This window comes from Cupressus sempervirens, chromosome 5 (genome assembly GCF_028749045.1).
Source record: "Cupressus sempervirens isolate cs-2001-9-10 chromosome 5, ASM2874904v1, whole genome shotgun sequence".
Taxonomy (NCBI): domain Eukaryota; kingdom Viridiplantae; phylum Streptophyta; class Pinopsida; order Cupressales; family Cupressaceae; genus Cupressus; species Cupressus sempervirens.
Genome location: NC_143122.1, coordinates 326,924,631 through 326,931,968, shown reverse-complemented (window position 1 = coordinate 326,931,968; position 7,338 = coordinate 326,924,631). Strand labels below are relative to the sequence as shown.

At 33.5% G+C, this 7,338-nt stretch overlaps 1 pseudogene; it reads right to left on the bottom strand.

Annotated features, from left to right (window-relative positions):
• Positions 1-3,470: 3,470 nt before the first annotated feature.
• Positions 3,471-7,338, bottom strand: part of LOC149555996 (uncharacterized) — a 34,701-nt pseudogene continuing 30,833 nt past the window's right edge.

Sequence of the window (7,338 nt, the reverse complement as noted above, 5' to 3'; positions counted from 1 at the left end):
TTGTCCCTAAAGATCAGAATCTATAAATGCATCAAGATTAGACACAGATTCTAACATTAAATTTGAAATTTTTGTTATCTCTTTCTCTAGAGATGATTGCCCATTTTATAAAAGGCTCATTTAGATATAAATAGGGGGGAAAGACTTCTTTTGAAGGCATGGAAGACTGGATAATCATAAGATAAACATAGTAAATTCTAGCCTAAGATATAAGACAGTTTTGATATGCATAAAGGGAGAATAGGAATTAAGGAAGGATTGATTGAAGAAGGGAGGGGAAGATAGTAAGGAAGTACCTTCATTTGGTCAACAATGATGAAGAGTTTGACCTTATTTGAAGGGTGCTAATTGTGAAAGGCTGTGACCAATGCAAGGGGCACATGTGGTGAAGAGAAGTGACTCTTACATTGTAAGATATAAAGAAGAGGTTTCGTTTGAGGAGGGCATCCAAGGGAGATAAAGTTGGGGAATAAAATATTAATTTAAAGTGGTGATTCAATTTTTATGACAGGTTTTGAATCTTCCACGAACAATATATAAAAGAAGAAATTTTTTTATGATCATTTACCATTCATCACTTCCAAATACATTAAATCAACACACAATCATCACTCCTCAATTTATGAATTACAACATTCATTTAGTCATCATTCACTAACTATAAAATTTTCAAATCAAAGGAAATCATTCTATCATTCATCAAACTTCAGTTGGGAATCAAACAGACGTGCAATCAATTCTTCAGTTAATTCAATCAGTCTATATTAATCATTCAATCGTCCTGAGTGAATAAAGAAATATAAAAGACAAGAAGACCATATGATTTAGATTATTAGATATTCTTATTTGGTCTTTAGCTATAAACTCATGTTTTGTTGAAATCTTAACTAGTGCTATGTTTATGCCTATTCTTGGCCTGATTTTGTTGATAAAATTTTAACTAGGGTATTGGAGAAAGAAGAGCTGATCAAATTTTAGAACTGCGAGAAACTTCCTCGGAGGGCTTGAAGGAGGTAGTTATATCTTTGAATGTATTTAAAAGTATTTTTTGACAAATGAATTTCTATGGGAAGATCTTTGCTAAGTAATACACTAATTTTTTTTTGCAGCTCCATGATTTGCAGATACAAAACATGTTCAAGAGTACGGCTCATCAAGTCTTTGGTTGAAACAAAAAGAGTTGTTCCTTGTGTTAGGCCTTATTTTCTGTAATATATGACCTCTTCTATGCCAAAAATTGGCATTCATTCTCGAAGTATGAGGAAAAGCTACTTTTTCCCTTAAAATGTAGATAGAGGATATAACTTCTAAAATTCAAGAAGTGTGAGATACTCATCCTCTAATCATATGAGCAACATGAGTTGTGTATTTTTAGATACCTCTTGACACTTCTTGGAACTCATTCTACATAATTTCCATGAGCTAGAGGGTTATCTAAAGTCCAATTGAATATGAGAATTATTCTTAAAAGATACTGTGTTCTCTTCGAACTTTGGAGCTTTAAGTGGTAGCTCAGAAATTGTCAAAAATTACTAATTCAGTTCCATGGACTAAGAAGGTGTTGAGTTCTAGATTGGGAAAGAAGACTAGGCACAAGGTCTACATGGAATACATGATCAAATGGAAGGGAAAGATAGATATTGAAGCTACATGGATACCAGTGACTAATTTCAAGAAGAAGGGAATAGATCTCAACTTGATTTCTCCCACAGTCCCATGAGGACTTCTTTTGTTGGGGAGAATGGTGTAGTAGCACTCTAGGAGATGTCAAGGTCCTATTGAATTTTTTTTGTGTTTGGATCTTTGATGGGCCATGGTATCTAATAATAGATAAATGAAATCTCAAAGTGATATCCAAGTGCATCTTGGCATGTTTTCTAAGTCAAAATTCAAAAGTTGTGGAAAAAGATGTAAAGTTGCATTCCCCCTAGGTAAAAAGTTGTCAATGGGTCCAATTGTCTCTAGGAGTATAGTATATGATCCAAGGCCTAGAATGGCTTGGAATAGAGTCTAGACTCATGTGAGATTTGGGAACCATTTGGTAAGGTTCTACACACCTAGGCTGAAAGGAACCAAACATTTCCAAAAGTTTTCAAGTTGCAAGTTTGACAACTTTATGTGAAACTTTTGTAACTTGGTTCAATATTTTACCAATTAGTCACCCACTCCTAGAATTTAGTTTGGGGAAGGTTTAGGAAGGCTATTTAAACCCATCCAAACTAGTTTGTATGGTTGGATGTTGTTTTTTTCAACTAGAAGCAATTGAATGTTGACCAATTTTGACTGTACAGTTATGCAATGGTGAACATCCATAATCATATTGATTGAAATTTGAGTTATTTTACATTTAGTAGTTAGATTATGTGGTCTTGATATTCTTTACATAATTGTGTGTATTCTTGATTAGTTTTGTTGGGTTAATACTTATTATTTTGTACTCTGCTGGTCACTGGACAAACCCAAGCAGTTTCAAAAGAATGGAGTCTAGATTCATTTCTTGTGGTTAAAAATGCATGGAATCATGGGAAATGAAAGTAAACTCTATATAAATTATGTCATTTTTTATTGGAATGGAGGAGTTGTAGTTTGCTATTGTTACCAGCCATCCCTAGGTGTGAGAATATATTTTGTATTTCCAAACACCAACTTTAGCTGTAGGCTCCATTCATTGCTTATCTTTTGGACAATTGAAGATAAAATAGGGCTACACCACAAGGACATTGATGTAGTACATATCATATGCTAGATTGTATAGAGTAGCAAAATTCTATCCTCCATTACAATGGCATGCCACAAATCCTATTTATCTTAAGTGTGTCTATATGGACTATTGATCAAACCTTCAACATGCTCATCTATTGATCAACTCTAGAAATAATTAACACATGCTCAAATATTTGATAATTGTAATTAATATGTTTATAAGCTATACAACTATCAAGAAGACAAATTATAATTAAAATTCTTAAATTTGATCAAAACACTGAGTTAAACATGCTGCAATGATCTCGTGGGAATACATAGGCATTCTAGTGCTATAAGGATAGATGAACATAATTCTGAAGCATGTTCTACTAAATGTGGTTTAATATTGGTTCACTTCAATTATAAAATTGTGGAGCTGAAATTAGAACTTTCTTAAAGGAAGACAAGGTTTTTTCTGGACTCTAAAATTTAACTTTTGACCAACAGACTGAGAGGACTTACCCATAATTTTGGCACTATGCTTCATCATCTATTCAAGATTATATCTGTGTCTTCAATCTGTGAGCAAAGAGCAAGTTTGATCATTAATTTTAACAGTTTCATGGGGCTCTAATGTTTTCTATTTTACAGCTAACCAACTATTGAAGAATTCATCTACCTCTGATTTTGCTTTGCAAAAGATACCACTTCTACAGCTTACCATCAGCCTGTTACAAGTCGAATCATCCCAGTCGTCACTCTTTAAAACATGTTGATGCCCCTTATCATCTGTCTTGTATAGCCTTAGAATAAATATCAGTTATGCTTATTACACTGTCCAGATTCTCATTCAGACTTACAAATGGCATTTGAGTGCATTCTTGCCTCTTTGATCTATTACTCATTGACTACATTACACAATGTAAAAGATATCCTTCTCTAGTGACATTTTTTGGATTATTGGTAGACCATTTCCCACCAAAGTGAACATTGTCCAATATCTCATATGTAACAGCATTGTGAATAAAATATATTTTCATAAGTTTACCTAGCCACATCATAGCCTGATTCAGCATTCCAAGGCTACAAAAATGATTAAGCAGTGTACTATAGGACATCGTATCTAGGACAAAACCCATTTTAAAAAGTTTTTCTAACAAAGTAACAACTAGACCAAGGGAATCCTTGCAGAGCCCATCCAAAATTGTATTGCAAGTGAATGTGTCTGGACAAAATCCTGTGGAAACAACGCTCTCAAGGAGATTAAAAGCTAGCTGAGTCATTTTTGTAATGCAAAGACCATTTATCAAAGTATCATAGGTAATAACATCAGGAGAACAACCACTACATGATATCATGTTCATGATCTCCAAAGCTTGCTTCATATCAGCTGCCTTATAGTGAGCATTAATTAAAATATTGTAGGTAAAAATATTAGGGGACAAGCCATTGCTTGGCATGAGGGTACAAAGCTGATTTGTTGTACTTATCATTTCTTGTTTACAAAATCCATTAATGAGAGTATTAAAAATAATGACATTAGGTGCAAGCGTAATTTTTAATCATTTCCTTTTCTAGCCCAAAAGCTGAGAATAAGTTTCCTTCCTTTCAATGTCCATCAATCAATGAGCTATAAGTGAAATTGTCAAGAAAAATGTGTCGATTTACCATTTTCGTAAGGAATCTATGTGCTTGCTTTATGTAGCTTATCTTGCAAAGCCTATTCATAAAAGGAGTGTAAGCAATAACATCAGGTGGAACTTCTTTCTTGTCCATTTGTGCCCACAATCTAAAAGCTTGTTCTACATTACCATTCTTGAGATGTTCATCAATCAATACACTATGTACAGTTTTGTCACGAATCAAACCTTCTCCAAACATTTCCCTCAAAAGCAAATGTGCCTCCTGTATATTACCTTCCTTGCATAACCCCATTGTAAGAGTAGTATAAGTAATCACATGAGGAAAAAGATCACTCTTTACCATATTATCAAATAGTTTGAATGCAACACTTGTGCAGGAAACCCTGCAGTGTCCAGCAATAATGATATTATACGTAAAGTTTTTTGGAGCCAGACCATTTAGAATTAGTTGGTTTAAGATTTTGACTGATTCTTCTAGCCTACCTGCTCTACAATGACGTGAAATGAGCTGTAAGTGCACGTATCAGGAGGTATGTTCCTTTCAAGTATGTAATGTAATATTTGATTGCCTCACTTTTCTCTGCCAAACTTGAAATAACAAGCAATGAGTGTGTTGATCCCTAGAGCAACCTGGCTAGGTGGTTGACAGAGAAATGTGCTTGGACATTACAAGAGTGGATTGAACTTCAAGATATTAATTTGGATTGTGTTAGGGGAATGTATAAGGAGTATGCAATATCCTTGGTAGGAATTGATCAAACTATTTGAAGGGGTATTAAAAGCCTAATTCAAGACTGGTTTGTGTAGACCTAGAAACCCATGGAAACCATCACCTTTGGGTTTGATATATATGTTTCCTGCCTTGTAGGATAGAAAGGTCTTCTAATGAGCCTATTCAACATAATTGCTTTCTATTGTGAGATTTTTAGGATTTTAATAAAATTGACATTTCACGTTATTTTTTGGCATGCTATAATGTTGTACATTATACCCGGTAGAATGAAAACTTCTCTATTGTTTTCTTCATTTAAAAAAAGCCAAGACAATTTGTGTATTGTTCATTAGTATAGATTTTATCTTGTGAAACATCTGCATAACATCATGAATTTGATTTTCTTTCTTGTAATGTCTTCCAAAGGCTACCAATAATAGAAACCATTAACCTTTTTTTGTCAATTGGCCCTTTGAGCATTTATAGGGCTGAAGACTCTATTATTGATGAAGTTTAATATTATAATCACTTTTTCACCTTTGCTCATCCCTAAGAACCCTAACGTTGGCATGATACCCTCAAACTATCTAGCATAGTTGGCTCGATTGCATAGTAATAGATTTGTAGGTTATTCTAGTAGTTGATTTTATTATTTTGAAGCAAAATTTTTCCAAGCTTCATCTAGATTGATCTAGTAATATGCATACATGTGTATAGAATGAATGTTGTAAGTATGGATAAGTTTGTAATTATACATGGGGATAGTAGATGCAAATTAGATAAGGATACTCAACTTTGTTATAATAGATATTCTTTTTGAGAATTTTGGAATTTGAATTGTCTAGAGTTTAGAAATGATAGGGGTAATACCTTGGATTTCATCTAAGGGTTATTATTGGAGGGCCTTTTTGTGTCCATTGATTAGATCTTGACAGTTTTGTGTTCTATTTTTTGACTCATCAAATTTGTTTTACTTGCTTTTGGATCACTGGTATTTATGAATATCTTAGGAGGTTGTTATAAGCACTAGTTTGAAAACTCAAGTTAGGGAACAAAGCAAATGAGAAATGTCTAGTCCAAAAAAAGGAAAACATTGTATAGGGTGCATATAAATATATTCAAAACAAGGCAAGAAATGTCAATCTATAAAATAAAACTTCAACTCACCTTTGTAATGCTGGGAAGGAGACTCTTCAACATTTCCAGCTGTTATTTGATCCTTTCACACCGCCTTCTTTCTGAAATCTCTTTCAATGGATCAACTTTGAAGCATTCACGAGCTCTCCTCTGCTACAATCAACCACCAAAGAACCCAAGATGTGAAACCCTACTAGTGCTGATGTTATTAAACCCTTTTTCCACATACTCCTAGCCACAAATCGCAGTGGTAGAAAATGGTTCAGTGCACGAGTCTTCTAGGTCGCGTAACAATAAGATTAAGGCGACAAACATAACTTTTTTTAATTTTTGCTTAGTGTGAGCCGGTGTTGGTCAAAATTTTGACCAAGATGAGCTCATCTTTAACAAAAGTCATCATAATTCGACCAAATTGACCCCAAATTATCAGATGATCAAAAATTCAAGTCAAATGTACTAGTGTGGTTTCGTAGCTGCAATTAGCAACCTTCAAAGCTTCTCGTGTAACCAGGGAAGGAAGGGTATGGCTATTGCATGGAATGCCACTTTGAATAGCCTGAGATGCTTCAACTAGGTCACGAGAATCTCCAAATTCTTTCCTCAACACCTTAGACAAACAAGGTGATGCAAATTCTAGAAACTCTACTTAGGCAACATCATACATGTTATTGATTGAATATTTAAAGGGTTTACAAAAAAAAATATAAGCCTTTTATGAATCGCTATTCCAACCACATGTGAACATGACTGTTCCTCACATTTCATTTTCTATAAATAGATTTTATTTAATAAAAGATAATATTGGATTATCAGATCAAACTTCTTTATAAAAAAAAATCAAAATAGGATTGAGTGTAATAAAATCTTAGTAAATAAAAGAAAGTTGAAAAAATTAGTCCTTATCATAATTGCCTCAAACATCTACTAGACACTATATTTGTTGTGCACCTGAAAACAAAATGGTGTACAACTATAAAAGTAACTTCTAGAAAGCTTGCTTCAAATAGGATTGAAATTATAATTTATTGTTTTTTAATTTGGTCCAAGGAGTTTTCCAAAGGACTCCCATAGTTTTACAATTTGTTAGTACATAACAAACAATCAATAACAAAAAAACAACAACAAAGATATCAAGATTATACCTAAATATAAAAGCAATTA